Below are 18,771 nucleotides of genomic sequence, written 5' to 3'. Positions count from 1 at the left end.
CACAGGCCCACTGCAGGCCGGGCAGGGGGCCCGGTGAAGTCCTGCCCCTGGTCCCCTTAGGAACCCACCCCCAGGGTCCCTGCCACTGCCGCCAAGGGCCAAGGAACAGCATATGCTTCCTTCTTTTTTTATTGAAGTCCAGTTTATAATTTTTTTTTCTTTTATGGTCTGTGCTTTTTGTGTCCCATTTAAGAAATATTTACCTAATCCAAATTCACAAAGTTTTTTCTCCTGTTTTTTTTTTTTTTCCCCCAGAAGTTTTAGAACTTAAGATCTTACATTTAGGTGAATGATTCTTTTTTTTCTTTTCAATTTATTTATTTTTATTTTTTTAAGTACCAAAAAAAACACATAACAAACGCAAACATTCCTATTTTGATCATTCCGTTCTACATATATAATCAGTAATTCACAATATCATCATATTGAATGATTCCTTCTGAGTTAATGTTTGAATACAGTGTGAGATAAGGGTTGAAGTCATTTTTCCACTCATATGGATTTTGAGTTGAAAAGATTTGTTTCTCTGGTAAATGACTGTGGCAACTTTGTAAACAAATAAGTTGACTGTAAATCTGGGTAGGTTTATTTCTGGACTCTCTATAATGTTTCACTGATCAATAATTCCATCTTTACACCAGTCCCACATTATCTTGATTGGATCACTTTGTAATGAGTCTTGGACTAGCTGATATGAGCCATTAGAACTTCTTTACAGGAAGAATAAGGGTATTGCATGAGAAATAGGTTGGTTGAAATAGGCCCCTTCAGAGGAGCTTAGAAATCATTGGTTTTAAGCCTCGTAGGTTCGCAGTGGAAATGGGATATTGAGGAATTGAAGGGAAAGAAGATTCTGTTTTGAATTTGATTAGAATCAGGGTGGATTACAATAGGGTTGTCAGTATCCCATACTACGAGATTTACTGCCGAAGAACTGAGGACAGATTGAGTGAGGACAGATTGCTCATTTGGGGCTGTGTCTTGAAATCAGGTAGTGTAAGTCCTTCCAACTTTGAGCTTCTTTTACAAAATCATTTTGGGTTGTTCTAGGTTCTTTACATTTCGACGTACCTTTTAGAATCAGTTTGTCCATTTCTTAAAAAAAAAATTGGCATTTTATTGGGATTTCTTTGAATGAATAGCTTAATTTGGGCTGAATCGAAATCTTCACAGTATTAAGTCTTTCAATCCATAATCATGGCATGGCTCTTCATTTGAGTCTTAAATTTTCTTAGCAATGTTTTGTAGTTTTCTATACTCAGTTTCTCACATATGGTTTGTTAAGGCAATCCCTAAGAAATTGGGTTTTTGATACAGCATAGGTTTTCCAAAGCATTTTTCCAGATCTTTTATTATTACTATTAACAGACTTTATTGTTTAGGCTCCTAGGCTGCGGGGAGATTGTGCGGGTGGCACAGGGGCTCCGGGATTGTTGATGCCTCGCTTTAATGAACGAACACCTACACGTGTGCTGTCGGGCTGGATTTGGGCTTCCTCAGTTTCCCCTCATGTCCTGTTTCTGCCCAGAACCCCATGGGATTCGGTGTGACCTGCAGTCGCGCATGTGAGGGGCTGCTGCGGGCTGGGCGGGGCTGTCAGGGTATGTCCTTTTGGGGTGAGTCCCTCTGGGGTGCATGCCTCTGGGGATACATGCCTGTGGGGGTGCATGCCTCTTGGGTGCATGCCTCGGTGTCCATCTGGTGCTGTTCTCAGGGCTAGATGGGGCAGAGGATGAGAGAAAGTTCCATTTTCATCACATCTCAGATGGGGCACATGAAGTATTTTCTTTTTTTTCTATGAAGCATTTTCAAAAACTGCGGTAACATACGAAGTAAAATCTCCCAGTCTAACTATTTTTAAGTGCGAAATTCAGCGGCATTAATTTCATTCATCAGGTTACACTGCCTTGCGTCCGTGATCTAAATTAATCCATGGGCAATGACTCCCCTCGTCATCTCCAACCAACTTTCTGACTTGACAGATCTGCATAAAGCATTTTTTTTAATAACAAAAGTATTAAGTTCTTGGAAATTTTGAGAGAACAGAGGAACTTACAAAACGAGAACAACAGATAGCTACTAAACAAATTATATTTAAAGATGCATAGTATCACAGAAAATATAGACATTCACACATGGCATAGACTTTTTGACTTTTTTCTTTTCTTTTTTTTTTTCGCATGGGCAGGTCCTGGGAATTGAACCCGGGTCTCCGGCATGGAAGGCAAGAACTCTGCCACTGAGCAACCATGGCCACCCCACACGGCATAGACTTTCAAAATAAAATACATAATCTTCAAAACCGGAGACCACATCATATACCGTTTGGTAATGTGTTTCTCACAAGCAGACCTTGCAGGCATTTATCCGTTAGTGCATCTCCACCTATTCCTGGTATTCAAAGCAAGTCTTTGGCGATTTTGGGTGAGTCCCTTACCTCAAGGGACCTTTTCTAAGCTTCTCAGCCCTCTGTCACTCCTGGACTGCTGGCCTTTCCTAATCTTGATGGAAACGCTTCTTTCTTTTTCTTGGCAATCAGATGGGGTCCTTTGCAATAGGGCTATTGAGCTTCCCTTGGCAAAAAAAAAAAAAAAAAATTGCAAATATGTTCCAACTCCGAGGACATTCTGAGTCAGCATTTTTGTTCTCGCTTCGTGCTAGTGTGATGTGTCTCCAAAGTCCTGGGAAGTAGGTCAGGGTTTTATTTCAGTGGTCTATTTCCAAGAACACCGGGAAAGCTGATGAGTAGGTGGTAAAAAGAAAACATAGCAGAATAAAACCCACCAAACACACACTTGGCAGCTGTTAGACAGATGCATGCTGTCAGCCTCATGCGGCCCTGAGAGTGGGGTGAGGGGGAAAGGCAGCCCTTTCCCCAGCGGCCGTGTCTCTGTCTCCATCTCTGTGAGTCTGGGGGACAGGGGCACGGTGGAAATCCAGAGGGCCTGAGCTGAAGCCGCCCCTCTGAGCCCTATGCGCACAGGGCTTCCTTCTAACATGGCCACTCGGGCCACACAGAGCCTCCCGGCCTCCCCCCACTAATGCACGGACAGGGAAGGTCGTGGATATACAAACCAATTATGGTGGTTATTTTTTAGTGAATCCTTATTGAGAACCCCCTAGGTGGCAGGCGCTGTCCCGGAAGGAGGGACACAGCCACAAAGAGAACTCACACAGGTCTCAGGCTCCACCTCCCTTAGCTCCCGCTACCATCCTGAATGTAAAACCACACCCTGAGTCGGCCCCTCCATTGTTGCTTCTTAATAGGGTAAAAAGAAATATAACATAATATTTGCTTCCTTAACCATTTTTTAGCGCACAATCCAGTGGCGTTATGTTAGGCATAGTGGTGTGCAGCCACCACCACGTATTTCCAAAACTCTTTTATTACCCCCCCAAAATAACCCCATACCCCATTCTCCCCTCCCCGGGCACAGAGATCCCCCTCGCTCACCCTCCACAGAGAGCACAAAAAAGTTGGCCCTGATGGGGGTCCTGGGTGTTTTGGGGGGTTCTCCCAGTCCCAGGCATTGTGGCTCAACCGGTTACAGCAAGAGTGGGGGAGACAGCAGAGCTATCCTGGGCAGGGAAATTCAAGCCCCACATCCCTTCCAGCCAGACCAGGGATTGGGGCCACAGAGGCGGTCACTGGGGAGCAGGGCCCCCTGGTGGGGACTTCTGAGACTTAGGCTGCTGGGAGGAAAGGCCAGGCTGCTTCCTGTGTCCCCACAGTGCACAGCGGGTGTCTGGCTTGTGCGACCGCCTGGCTTGGAAGGGGGCCTGTCCACACATGAGGCAGGTGTGCCATGCCTGTGTGCAAGCAGCAGGGCCAAGTGGGAAGGACACAGCTGAACGGGGGACGTCAGAGAAAGGCCACACGTCCAGGGCAAGGACCCCCTGACACCCCCCCGACACCCCCCCCCCAACGCCTGCCACCCCAGCAGTGCCTTGGCCCAAGGGCCCTCAGGGTTGGGTTTCTATCTCTGTGTGGGAGCATGGTGGCTGTGTGGAATGCATCGAAGATTTCACCAAGAGGCGGGGAAAGCCCAGAGAAGGAGCCACCAAGGGCAGGTAGTGTTCAGGGTTCCTTTCTACACTTAGAGAATGTATCAGTTCTCAGTGCTGCTATAACAAAGGGCCCCTGGGTCAGGGGGCTTAAGAAACAGATGGATTCTCTCCCAGGCCTGGGGACCGGAGCCCGGCATCCGGGAGTGGGAAGGCCCACGCTCCTTCCCAGGCTCCAAGTCATTTGCCTTTTTAAAAATAATTCTGTCCCTGCAGAGCTTGGGCCTGGCTTGAAATCCTTCTCCGGCGGAGGCAGGTGTCCTGGGAACAGGAAGGACGGGGAGCAGCTCCAGGGTGCGTGGGGGTCCCTCCAAGTCTCAGGAGATGGGGGGAACAGCCCTAGCTAGAATGGGGGAGGAGGGACACAGATTCTGGTGGGTCAGTCCTGCCTGGGTCTCCAGGTGCCCCTCGGCCCCATGGGTTTGGGAGAGGACAGACCTGCAGAACACTTCCTGGCTTTTTTTTTAGTGTGAATTTTTATTTTTTGTTTTGAAATAACTATAAAGTCACAGGAGGATGTTTAAGAAATGTAGAGGTGGGGGCGGGCCCATGTGCTCTCCCACAGCCTCCCGGGTTTTGGAGTAAAAGAACCAGGAAACTGAGGCTGACTCAACCCACAGAGCTTGCTGAGATGTTACCAGAGGTACAAAGACACGCGTGTGTGTGTGTGTGTGTGTGTGTGTGCATGCATGCAGCTTTATGCCGTTTTGTCACATGTGTGAATTCGTGTCACCACGTTTGTCCTACAACCAAGCGACAGAGCTGGCCCATCCTGGGCTTCCCTCCGCTTCTGGAGAGACTGGGGACCCCCCGTCGCTGGGAGGCCTTTCGGGAAGAAGGCGCACGGCTGAGCATGCAACCAGCCAGTCCACTAGTCTCGGGTATCACAAGCGTACGTGATGCCAAAAAAAAGGAAAAAAAGAAGAGTATTTTTTCTTGTTTCTCCTCTATTCTAAGCAGCGCTGTTGAGGGCGGGTGTCAGACTCTGGGACTTTCATACAACCAAGGAGGAAAGAAGCACGTGTTTGCCGATGGAGTTGCAGGTGTACTGTACCAAAAGAAATGAGCCTGGTGAGCCGGGACGTGTGGGCGGCCGTGCAGCGTGCTGAGGTCGCATCACCAGGACGAGGCCCGCACCATGGGGTCCAACGCACACATTGGGGGCAGCCTGGGAGAGCGGTGCAGCCCGGAGAGGGGTGCAGCCCGGAGAGAGGGGCGCAGGCCCCAGGGGAGACCGCCACAGCCCCGCAGCCGCCCGCCGGCTGCGTCGGTCAGCGCTTTGTCTGCCTTCCTGACAGTCTCACAGTCATTTGGGAAACTTCATTTTTTTCCTCCAGCCTTTGTGACTTTGACATCGAGCTTTCTACCTATCAGTCTAACAGTCAGAGAGTGAAATTGCGGATTTCAATTCTGAATGGAAAGGGAGACTAACATTTCCCTGCGTTCTACACCACTTACTTTCATCAAGATCGTAAGGTTAATTCGTCGCGTCCTTATTAAAATAATCTGAAAGCTGCATGCCCTGTGGCTTGTATCGGAAACTGACATCCTAACCACTGTGAATATAAAACATGAGTCCACTAAGTCAAATGCTTTTAGTTTTGATTAAAAAAAAAATCATTGTGATAACACATATATGCAACACAAGATATCCCATTTCAACCCTTTTTAAATGTATAACCCAGTGGTGTTGGTTATATTCTGAATGCTGTGTAAGCATTTCCACCTTTCATTGCTGGAATGTTTTCCGTCACCCCAAGGAGAAACTCTGTACCCATTAAGTGATAACTCCCCATGTCCCCTCTGGCAGGCCCTGGGGACCTGTCATCTCCTCCTGTCTCTTCTGTGCCGACTGGGGCCATTTCGTGTAAGTGGGATCGGGCCACGCCGTCCCTCTGTACTGGGCTTATTTCAACGGGCATCCTGTGCTTCCGTGTTGGAGAGGGTCAGCGCTTTGGTTTTAATTTCTCAGCCAGACCCGCAGCAGAGCGGCTCTGCCCTAACGACAGGCGTGTGAATCAAAATGCAGATGAAAACCCAGAAGCGAACGAGTTTCCTTGATACCCACTTTGTGCAGACGGCGCCTTGGCTCAAAGAGTTTGCGTGGTCTTGTCCGTCAAGGCCGCAGTAAGCGTCTGTCTCAGGGAGACTCTGCAAAGCAGAGGGAAAGAAAAACTCAACCCAGGCTCTGTCCCCAGAAGGGGCGAGAAGAGCCAGATTCCTCGTGCAGGATGGAGTGTTCCTGGGGGAATTCTCACGGAGCTGTTGCCTCTTTAACAAATCCTCATTTGCATTCAGTGTGGTTTGTGCCGGGATGGAAACTGAGCTGGGGCGGGGGTGGGGGGTGGGGGGGGGTGACCCCGAGAATTTGGGGCTCATGGGGCGGGGTGGGGTGACTTGGTGGGGGAGGGTGCCTACTGGGATCTGGGGAGCCTGCGTGGGAGTTTGAGGCTGTGTCCGTGGGCGACAGTTTTTAGACAGAGAAGAAAGTTATTGTCTGGGGTCTGGGAACAAGGTGAGATAATGTGATACAGGACCTTGAAGCAAACAAATGAAAGGCGGTGGTAGATTAGTGACGTCTGGGAAAAGAACAAGGAAACAGAAATGAGAAAGAAAACAAATCCTTGCGGCGCTGCTTTTTGAAATGCAGATGGCCGGGTGCAGGAGGCCCGGAGATGCCTAATTCGTGAAAATGAAAGGCTTGGAGTGGGGCGGGTGGGGGTGGGAGTGGGATTAAAAAAAAAGAGAGAGAGAGAGAGAGAGAAATCAAAGCAAAACAGGATGGAAACTCTACAGGGCGACTCCGCGACCCTCGGGGAGGACACGCCCCCACGCATGCGGACGGCCGAGGAGGAGCGGAGGCCAGGGGGACAGCGGGGGCGGGGGCGCGCGCCACCTGCTGCGGGACATTCTTGTCTGGTGGCGATGTGGCTTTTGGTTTTTCCCTAGTTCTTTTCTTATTGTGGTGAAATGCGTCTAGCGTGGGAGCCGCCGACGGCCCGTTATGGAGAGTGCTTCGGCGGCGCTGCTATGCTACCCTCACGGCCCTCTCGTTCGGAAACTTGTCACCCCTCACCACAGCCAACTGTGGCATTTAAGCCCCTTGGCCCAGCCCCTGGCAGCCATCGTCTGCTTCCCATCCCCGTGGGTCCGTGTAAGTGGAACCAACACGGTGGCCTTCGGTGCCTGGCTTCTGTCACTGAGCAGCACATCCTCCAGGGTCACCCAAGCTGTAGCAAGAATTAGAACGCCTCCTTTTTGTGGGGAGTATGCCACTGCGTGGCTGGACCAAGAATGCAACAATTAAAGCTAAGTTTATTTTTGTGTGACTCTCCTTGTGCCGGGATCCCTGTGATGATCCCCTGGGCGTGCCCGGCCCCCTCTGGGACCCCCACCCCAAGGCAGTCCCCTGTCTCTTCAGCTGCTGTTCTGAGCGTCCTTCTCACCGCCCCGCTGAAAGCCGCCACCTGCTGCTACCATTCACAGGTGGGAAAACGGTTCCCGGAGGCCCTGGGAACCTGCCTGTTCCTTCTCATGCACCCAGGAGACCATGGGGTCCTCTTGCATTTGGGGACCTGCCCGCCTTGGCCTCTAACAAAGCTCATTCCATGTTCCCTGGTTCCCGTTCCATGTTGGGGGACTTCCAGGTGCAAATGACAGCATAGCCCTGGGTGGTTCTGCTCTCCTTGGCATCTCTGTATGGGCTTCCCGTGGCTGCGGTGACGAATTAATACAAACTGGAGGCTTGAGAAACAGGAGCTCATTCTCTCATGGTCCTGAAAGCCAGATGTCTGCATGCAGGTGAGGGGTTCCTGTGTCCTCCGAGGACTGAAGGGAGGCTCTTTCCTGCCTCTTCTGTGTGCACAGCTCCTGGCATTCCTTGGTTTGTGGCTGCATCGCCCCAATCTCCACCTTCACACAGCCTTCTCCTTTCTGTGCCACCATTGGCTGTAGGGCCCACTGGACCCCAGGTTGACCTCACCATTGGTTCTAGGGCCCTCTGGACCCCAGGACGACCTCACCATTGGTTCTAGGGCCCGCTGGACCCCAGGTTAACCTCACCATTGGCTGTAGGGCCCACTGGATCCCAGGTTGACCTCACCACTGGATGTAGAGCCTGCTGGACCCCAGGGTGACCCCATCTCGACTTGATTCCATCCATGAAGACCCTAACTCCAAACAAGGTCACATTCTGGGTTCTGGGTGGACATGAATTTGGGGCACACTGTCCCCCTCTACGGTCGGCATGCTAATCTGTGGGGTGGCGGCCTCTTGCTCTATTCTCTTCCTGAGGCTCCAGGGGCCAGGGTCTTCCCAGGGTGTCCTCACTCCTCACTGTGGGAAGCCCAGCCACAGTCTGGAGGGCCGAGGAACACATACCACTTGCCAGCACATCTGTCACCCATGTCAGGGTGTCCGGGAAGTTCTGTAGCAGCTCACTTTTAACCACGGGGAGAGAGCCCCAGATCACCCACGTGGGAAAAAACCTCCATAAAGGAAGAGGCCAGCACAAGGAACGAGGCGCTCAGGTAGGGACACTGAACCAGAGAGCAGAAAATGTGGTTTATGTAAAAGGTGATGTATACCCTCAGAGAGCAAGCATGCCATACTTCTGTAAAATGTCACCTTTGGGGGAATCAGAGGGGAAGGTGCAAGAATCTCTCTGTACTATTGTTACAACTTCCTTAAATCTATACTTTTTTCTAAATTAAAAGTTTTAAAAACTAAAGTCACCTTTAAAAGAATGGAATTGAAATGGCTTGGTCTTCTCACCGCCACACTTGGATACCTGAAGTGTGATTTTCACACCTGCAAGGAATCCAACCAGGATGGCCTAATTCCCCAGCATCCTTTCTTAGAAAACTACTACAGAGTGTTCTTCAGCCAAACAAGGGGGTAAAACGAAACAAGAAGAGATATAGGATCCAGGAATTGGGGCATAAGGGCCATAGCAGGGCTAGGGAACAGCTGCCGTAGACTGAGCAGTAGAAAGGAGGGTTCCAAGATGTTTCCAGAAACAAAAAGGATGGCTCTATGCCTTTGAGTGCATGCATTATATAACTGATGGGTGAGGGGTGAGGTGGAATTGGTGCAGTCGGGAAAAATTACGGGCAGTTTCATGAACTATAAGAGAGGCAGTTATTTTACACCATGAAAAGGCAAAGAAATCGAGTGTGATTTTAACACACTGCCTTATGTGTTGGTCGACAGTATTTGAGTAGGCCTGATAATAAGGTAAACTCTGATCACTGATTTCATCAAAAGCGTGACATGACCACTTGGGGGCCATGGAAGGGGGCTATGTCAAGTCCCTATCTTTGTGGAGGAAGTCAGGAGCCTCCACGGGTGACAAATGAAGAAGCAGCAGCATTTCACACACTTGAATTGGCACCTGCCAGAATGGAAGGTTGCAACCCCACACAGAGAGCATAAGGAGGATACAAAAGAATTCTTATTGATGACTTCACTGACAGGATGCACAAGCAGGTAAAATGAATCCAGAAATAGTCAGGTTGTTGGTTACCTCTGGGGTGAGTGCCTGTAACGGACCACAGGGGACTTGGGGAGACACTCTGGTGGGCGGAGCTGACATGTCCTGTCTCTTGCTGTGGGGGCCAGTTCCACAGGCATGTCTGGTCGTAATAACGGATGGAGATGTGTACCTACTTATGTTCTGTGTACTTTTCTGTACGTGAATTACACATTGCTAAAAAGTGAAATAGAAAAGGAAATTGGAGAGCCACAAAAGCCACGACAGCCCATGCAGCCAGAGACCTTTGGAGATGAAGAATGAAAACACCACTGGGGGAGCGTCATGAAACAAGAAGCCTGGAGAAAGCTAGCAGACATCACCAGGTTTGCCATGTACCTTTCCAGCTGAGTGAGAAACCCTGAACATCTTCAGCCTTCTTGGACTAAAGTATCTTTCCCTGAATCCTTAGATTGGACGTTTTTATAGACTTGCTTTAATTTGGACATTTTCATGGCCTTAGAACTATAAACTACCAACTTATTAAATTCCCCCTTTTAAAAGACAAAAAAAAAAAAGGGAATTGTATGATGCTGAATTTTAGGGGTAATGGATAAATAAAATGTGATATATCCATATGTATTTGTTTCCTGCTGCTGATATAACAAACCACCACAGAAGTGTTTTCTCTAGTGGTTCTGGGGGCTAGACGTCCACACTCAGGGTTAGTGGGCCACAGCAAAGGTGTTGGAAGGGCTGTGCTCCCTCGAGAGGCTCTCTCTCTGCCCCTTGCAGGTTCTGGCTGCTGCCGAGATTTCTTGGCTTGTGGCCACATTCCACATGTTGTCCCTGTGGTCACGTGATCCTCCCTTCTGTGGATCTGCACCGCCCTCAGCCTTCCTTCCAGGAGGAACCCATAGCAGGTCCTCTGGACAGCCCAGGACAACTTGGGGCAGGTTGGATTACGGACCCCTATTTAAACATTTTCCTAATCTCAATCCTGGGATGGGAGCCCATTGCAAGTGGGATCTCCCGAAGATGTCATTTTTAGTGAAGTGTGGCCTCCTGGAATGACGGTGGATCTTAGCCTGGATTCCTGGAGGTCTTCTAGAAGGAGCTCCGCAGGAAGGAGACAAGGAGGAAGGCAGTGGGAACTCAGAAGAGAAAGGAGAAGACATCATCACATGATAGGAAGCAGAAGTGCAAGCCAGGAAACCCCAAGCCAGCCCCAAAGCGCTTCTGATCTGGAGGAAGCCAGCCTTCTGCCCTCTGAAACTGCCAGACAGTAAATCCCCGTTGCTTGAAGCCAACCCACTGTGTGGGATTTATCGTAGCAGCTCTGCAAACTTAGACCCCACCTCAAGCACCTCCCTGAATCACATCTGTAAATTTCCTTTTTTTGCCATACAAACTAGCATTTACAAAGTTCAGGGCTTAGGATGTGGATAATCTTTGTTTGGGGGGGATGGGGTGGGAAGCATAATTCACCCAACTATACCACACAATGGAATATTATTCAGCTATCCAAAGAAATGAAACTCCAAACCACAACATGGATGTGTTCTGAAAACAGGGTGCTCAGTGAAAAAAGCCAGACGATGAAAGAACAAGTATCGTCTAATTCCACTTATATGAAATGTCCAGAACAAACAAAGATCTAGATGGTAAGTAGATTGGGGAGGGCAGGGCAGAGGCTGGGGGGAAATGAGTGCTCTACAGGCCTTGGCTTTCCTTTAAGGGTAAGAAGAATGCTCTAGGATTGATTGTGGTGATGGTTACACCACTTTATGAATATACTGAAAGCCACTGAATTGCAGATTTTAGAAGGGTGAGCTGTATGTGATGTGAAGAACATCTCACTAACGCTTTTTTTTAAGGAGAATATCATATGAAAGAACTGCAAGTGGAGATGGTTAGCTCTGAGGGGCAGAACTGAGGTATGGCCAATAAATGAATTAGGGGTCTGGTTTTTCCAGAATAAGCCTATTAAATATTTGTTCAAATTTTAATAAAATAAGTCTTAAAGGTTTGATGAATGCACAACTACAGCAAACATCCTTTAAAATATATATATGTATATACCCCTGAACCAATTTTCTTCAATTTCTGGAAGCTTGTGCGCATACACACACACACACACACACACACACACACACACACACACACACAAACAGATCTACACAGTTAAAAGCTTTCCTGTCCATCAGGACAAGATTCTAATTTTGCCTACAAAAGTTCTTGCAGGGATAGTGAAATCATGATAGATTCCTAAATTCTACTTGTATGTCAGAAGCTTCCCCCACAAGGCTTCTTTGGGGAAAACTCCACGAATCCAATTAATAAGTTACATATACTTGTAATAGGGTTGCCAGCTCTAGCAAATAAAAAAGTAGAGAACACCCAGTCACATTTGAATTTCAGATACATAATGAATAATTTTGTGGTTGAAATATGCATAAGATACTGCATTCTAAAAAATATTCACTATATCCCCGAACTGAAGCGTAACTGGGCGTCCTGTATTTTTTTTTCTGGCAAACCTTAATCTGTGCGGCTGCGGCGAATGAAACGGAACTAGAGCTGGTGCTCCAAGGAACTTGATCACTCACTGGGACATAATCTATGCTCTGTGCTGAAACTCGGGCCAGGCATCCCAGGCCATTGCCCCGTGTCGTGTCAGCATTTCATTTGAGACAGGTGAAAGTTGTGTCCCCACAACCCCTGTGGGTCCCCTTGCTTTGGAAGGAGGCAGAGAGAAGTGTGAATTCCATATGGGCCAGATGCAGAGGGAGGATTAGGAGGTGGGGCCAGACAAGTCTTGGTTCTCAGAAAGAAATGTTTTCGGTACAAAGGAAAGCCTGACTTTGCAAGCCAAGATCAGATCCAGAAAGCCAAGAGGTAGTGGAGGGAGGAAGGAAAGAAAGGTTGGGGCTGATGGTAGGACAGGGCAAGCGGAGATCCCGGGAGGCAGCACCCCAACTCCTGCCAGCTCTGCCTGCCTCAATAGCGACAAACTTCATACTACTGAGGGTTACTTGCCCTCAAGAGAAATTCTATCCAGCAAGTGGAAGTTCTAGAGGGAAAAATCTCCTTGCTCGAGGGTTATCTTTTCTTGCATTTATTCACGGAACAGAGAGTGAATGTGCACTGGGTGTGGACTCTGAGCTCATGCAAGTCCAGGCCTCCCCCCAACCCCCATCTCGTCCTCCCCAACGTTGCGGGCAAGCTGGCCCAGTCATCATCACCTCCAAGAATGGTGGGGGCAGGTCAACAAGTCAACCATAGGCAGTTCTGACCCCCAGGGGCATGGGGGTGTCTGGAGATATTTTTCATTGCATTGACTAGGAGATACTATGGCCATCAAGTGGGGGGAACCAAGGGAGGCTGCTTGTCACCCCTCCACTCCCAGTGTCTGGCATGACCCACCCCAGAGAATGCCTGCCCCCACTTCCACTGCTGTGCTTGGGGAATCCTGCTCTGTGCCTTGAAGGTCATCAGTGTTGGGGTGGGGAGCACAGAGAAGAGGGGCCCCCAGCGACCCGTAGGCTTCCAGGGTCAGCTTGCGGCTAAGTGGCCGGCAGGGGCAGGGACTCGATGCAGGGTGTGACGGCTTACTCAGAGGTTAGTTCAGGATCCCAGGAGGCCCGAAAGAACTGATCCCCATGTCAGCTAAGCACGTCAGCTAAGTGCCAGCACCATGCTGAAGGTTTTTAAAATGTGCGCTTTTTGGCTTTTTATTTTTTTGACAATAACAGAAGCAATGCAGGCCCAGTGTAATCAGTCAAACAGAGCTGCGACATGCAATAGCCAACACCCCAGACTCATCTCCCCTTCTTTCGGGATGGCCCCCACGCCCATGGTCACGGCACTGCCAGCGGCTGGACCATTTCGAAGGGCCTAGAAATCTCCAGCACCTTGGCTTGCAGGGTCCACATGGGCAAGGAGGGCAGTATGTCCTGGCTTTGCTTTTTACATTAGTAGCTTGGGTCTCTGTGGGCTTTCCGTGGGTTCCAGGCATTCCTTGATGACTACCTTAACACCCCCCATCCCTTTATTTGACACGCTCAGCTAGGACACGCCTGGGTGACTGAGTCCCCATCTGTCCTATCTCTGTCAACCTCTGGGTCTGCACAGGCCCTCTCTTTCCCTGCTGCAGCAATTTTCTCCTACAGAGCAGTTTAACTGTCCCTTTGAGGTCTCCTTTCATCTCATGTCCTCGGGGCCTCCCTTTCCATTCCTGGGTACTGATTAAGGTATTTTCCTAAACAAGCCCAGTTGCACCTCTGAAATGAATTCTGGTGCCAGCTGGTAAAATTAATTTACCCCATCCTCTACAATACAATGAGTGGCACGCAGTCCCTTGCTGGCAAGAGGTCACCGTGGAGGGGAAAGAGTGGTCTATAGATGAATAATTGCATGAGGATGTATAAAGTGTTGGGGATCAGCGAGGCCAAGCAAGGTCATGCTGCGGTAACAAAATCTCCTTGGCTCAGTGATCAAGAACAAACAAGCTGCTCACACAAGCTGTCCCCTGCAGCTGGCCGAGCTCTGCTCTGCATCACGGAGCCCCTTCCTTGCAGGCCCAGGCTGATGAAACAGTGGCATCAGGAGTTGCAGGTCCCTGGGGTGGAAGGAAAAAGGAAAGAGGTGAAATGCACGTTGCCGTGGCATTTTGGTCACATTTTATTGACCATAGGGAGTCACATGGCCACATCTGTTTGGAGGGGTCAGCAGAAACAGCAGCACCGTGGGCCCCAAGGAAGGGGGAAGCTCCTGTTCTTAAGGTCCCCCACATGGGATGTGGGGTTCAGAGGGAGAACTTGTCCCAGGCCGGGGCTCTCAGGGAAGGCATCCCCCACAAAAAATTGAGACTTGAGTTGGGCCTACAGAGAGAGTGAGCTGGCCCAGAGAGAGCAAGAGAGAAGGCAGACAGACAAACAGACAAAGAATCCTGGAGAACTGTGACGGGCAGGTGGAGGGATGCCAATGGCATTTGCTGGCTTCTGGAGGTCTCTGTGACCACTCATAAAAGGCAGAACTCTTCCCAGCATCTCCCACCGCCAAATCAGAGCTCATAATGAGGGATCACAAACCTAGTGGTGCTAACTAACCCCTGCCTCCCAGTTTCCGTGGCTGCAAGTCTGGGCATGGTTGGACAGGTATCCTCTCTTAGTGGAAACCAAGTTGCTGTCCGAAGCTCAGGCGTCTTCCGAACTAGCAAGGCTTGGCAGAAATGGTTTCCTGACAGCTGGGACACGCATGGCAGCTGGCTTCTTCATGGCTCTCTGACCTCTAACAAAGGGCTTGCCCAAATGGGGTCACCCGCCCAGGGTCCTCTCTCTTTGGAGTAACTAAAAGTCAACCACTTGGGGACCTTAATTACATCTGGAGAATTCCTTCACTTTGGCCATATAACATGACACAGAGGAGTGACATCAGAACGTGGGCGCTGCCCCAACTCAGGCGGAGGGTATCACGCAAGGAATGTGGCTCATATGGAACTGTCTGGGCTCCCTGTGGCTGCTGTGACAAGTTACCACAAACTGGGTGCCCTAAAGCAACAGAAGTTTATTGTCTCACAGTTCCGGAGGTCCTGAGGTCTCAAATCAGGGTGCAAGCAGGGCCGGGTTCCTTCTGAAGGTTCTAGGAGAGGCTCCTTCCTGCCTCTTCCAGCTTCTGATATTTGTGGACAATCCTTGGTCCCTTGGTTGGCAGCTGCCACGTGGCCTTCTCTCCAGTGTCTATGTCCAGATTTCCTACTTCCTACAAGAAGGGCCCACCCTGGCCCAGTCCGGCTTCATCTAGTCACATCTTCAAAGACCCTATTTCCAAATACGGTCACATGCATGGGACTGGGGTTCAGACCTGAACATACTGGCAAACCCTGCTTATGGTACCCATCAAAGAGACCAAGAGAGGCAGGTGGAGAACCAGATGGAGAATGGCCGGCAGAGAGCCAGAGGGATAAGAACTCAGAAAAGGCCGGCAGATCTGGCTGCTGGTGGCTGTTGCAGGAGGCCCCGGCAGGAGTGGTTGAGGGGGTTGGAAGCCTTTATCTTTAGCATTTGTGTTCTTGGCCCCCCAGGGGCACAGCATCAGCCTTCCTTTCTATTTCCTGTGCTACAGTGAAGGATACCAGGCAACGGCAGTTCTTTCCACAGGGAGTTCCAGCAGGGGCCATTTGCAAGCTCTATGGGGAGGCCGCTGTCCACGTATTACTCAACTCCTCAGGAGCCCACTCCTGGGCTCTGCACACCACAGATGGAGGGTGGGAAGGCTCCCTGCCCTCCATGGGGTAAGTGGATGGCAGCCATACCTTCCTTTCCAGTTACTCTGAGAACAGCTACAGGGAAGCTGCAGTGGAAACACAGGGGAAGATTCAAGAAGTGCCACCATTGGATGCTTGGTACTGTGGGCCCTAACTTATACCAGGTAAACCGAGACCAAGGTGAGGGCCCCCAGAAACACAGCCCACCTGAGTAGGCATTCCTCTGCCTCTACTGCAGTGTCCTTCCCACAATACTCTGCCTCCATGAAGTCCACCTGGCTGTAGGCATAGGAGCCCCAGGCAAGCGCCACCAGCTCCACTAGGACCTTATAGGTGGGAGGTCCAGGAATGCCCAGTCACCTGGGGGGAAGACATGGGGAAGAGCTCAGCTGTGCCAAAGCATGCTAGCTGTCCCCTGAGATCCCTTCTTCCCCTTTACCTTGAGGAGCAGAACCCCCATTTGTGACTGAACACAGGACCTCTCTAATAAAGTTGACTTCCCCAGACTGCTCACAGTCAGGTACAGCTTTGGCCAGTGGGATGTGGGGCAGAGGTGCTATGATGAGCTTCTCACTTACATCTGCCACTTGTCCTATGTCCCTGGCAGTGAGCAGGATGGTCCCTAAAGATGTCCACTCACTAATCCCTGGAACCTGTTCTAGAGGTGATGTTACATGGCAAAAGGGACTTTGCTGATGTAATTGAGGCCAGGGGGACATAAGGCAGGGAGGTTCTCCCAGTACATCCACACCACAGAATTCTAATCAGGAATAAAAAGGAATGAACCACTGATACGTGCTACAGTATGACTCTCGAGGGAATTATGGTGTAAGAAGCCAATCTCCAAAGGCTACATACCATACGGTTCCATTTAGACAGCATTCTGGAGATGACAGCTTTGCACTGAAAGAGAACGGTCTGGTGGCTCCAGAAGTTAGGGATGCTGAAGGAAGGGAAAGCCTTGATGGTGCCGTTCTGTACCTGGACAGTGGTGCACCTGGATTGTGGCGCACCTGGGCTGTGATACACCTGGACGGTGGTAGACCGGATTGTGCGGTGGTTGCACAACTACACCTGGGATAAAATGGCACAGCCCTCTCCACATGTACCAATGTCAGGCTCTTGATTTTCATCTTGTACTGTACATATGTGAGGTATAACCACTGGAGGAAGCCAAGGGAAAGGCACAAGGGATTGTACTATTTTTGCAAATTCCTGTAACTCTGAATTATTTCATAACAGAAAGTTACAGGAAACCTTTGCAGGGCTCCCTACAACTCACGGGACAAAGACCCATGCCCTGAGGGACTCCCCCAGGCTTTCCCCCTCTCTGCCTCCTCCTAGCCTTCTCTTGGTTCCTTTGACAAGTTGGGTCTTCTGCCACTTCAGGGCCTTTGCACAATATTCCCCAAGCTTTGAAAGCCGTTGCCCAGCCCCTGACCTGTCCTTATTCTAATATCAGGTTTCAAAATTAAATGTCACTTTTTTGAATGCCCCCTCCCCCCTTTCAGACTAGGTTAAGTCTATTCTCACAGCTTTCCTGTATTGATAATAACCTTAGCAGAACCTGTATTTACTTGTGTGGTACAATGGTTGACAGTTGGGACTCGACAGCCTGTTGGAAATCTTAGTTCTGCCTTGTACAAAGGACTTAACCCCCTAATACCTCAGCTTCCATGTTTGTAAAACGGGTGGGTGTGATAGCTATTATATTGGTGCTTCCCAGTGAAGAGGTATTCACGTCCCTATATAATCTTCTCCCCTTAATTCTGAGTCAGCCTGTGACCCGCTCTAACCAAGAGAATACAGAGAAGTAATGCAGTGCCAGTGTCAAACTGGGAAGAGACACTTGTCCTATATTCCAATCTCTAGCTAACCCATGAACCAAATGCAACTACATATGTGGCCCCTGGGACCAGCCAAAGAACTAGTCACGGTTTCTAGCCCAGACTGCTTAGGAGCAAGTAAAATGCTTGTTTCAGCTGGTGGTTTGTTAGGCAGTGATAATCAAAACTTGGGGTAATTATTACACAGCCCAGAGGGTTCACATATTAAATTAGTTAGTACTCATAAAGTGCTTACACTTGTGCCAGCACAAGGCCCTGAAACATTCATTACTATTTTATTAAACGTCTTCTCCATTAGGCTGTGAGTTCCCGAGTGCTATTGCATGCCAGAGCCTGTCACCAAGTAGTCACTCAAATATTTTGTCTAAAGAATGAATACGTTTTCCAAACCACTGAGGTTCTCAGTTGAACTAAGGGTCTACTTCCAAAGTAGCAGGAAGACTGGCAGATTTGCTGAGAACACTCTCTATCAGGAACCACCCTACTTGGAAGTCAGTTATGGTTTTAATTAAAATTTTGCTTCCAATGAAACATATCATAAACATTTCTCTCCTGTTATTTCAGATATTGTAAACAAACAAACAAAAAATTTTAGTCAACCCCAAATGTCCCCCAACCCCTACAGTTGGACATTTAGGGGACTTCTGATTTTTCTGTGATCTAAATCAGGCTGCAGAAAGCATCCCTGCACCAAAATCTTTGTTCACATCTGATTCTATCTTTATGATAAATCCCTGCAAGTAGAAATTGCTGGGTTGGAGGGTCTGAACGTTTTCAAGGCATTTGACAGATAACGTCAAGTTGCTTTTCGGAAAAGTACCAATTCACATTCCTAGCAGAGCCGTATGTCAGTGCCCATCGAATGCCCCACGCTAGGGCCCGGCATTATCATTTCTTTCATCTTTGTTAATTTGATGAGGGGTGAAAAATGTATTAAGTTTGTTACTGAACCATGAACTAAATCAAAGATTAAAACACACACACACACACCCTGCCCCCCATGAGCCAGTCTGAACCAGAACTGAATCTATATTTTCCAAGATGATTGAACTGTAACATCAAAATAGCCTCTGAACTGAAACCCGACCAGGGTTTCAATCCCTCCAAGCCCCTAATTAGGC

Source organism: Tamandua tetradactyla, chromosome 11 (assembly GCF_023851605.1).
Source record: "Tamandua tetradactyla isolate mTamTet1 chromosome 11, mTamTet1.pri, whole genome shotgun sequence".
Taxonomy (NCBI): domain Eukaryota; kingdom Metazoa; phylum Chordata; class Mammalia; order Pilosa; family Myrmecophagidae; genus Tamandua; species Tamandua tetradactyla.
The sequence above is the reverse complement of the archived record's forward strand: the minus strand, read 5'-3'. Positions refer to the sequence as shown.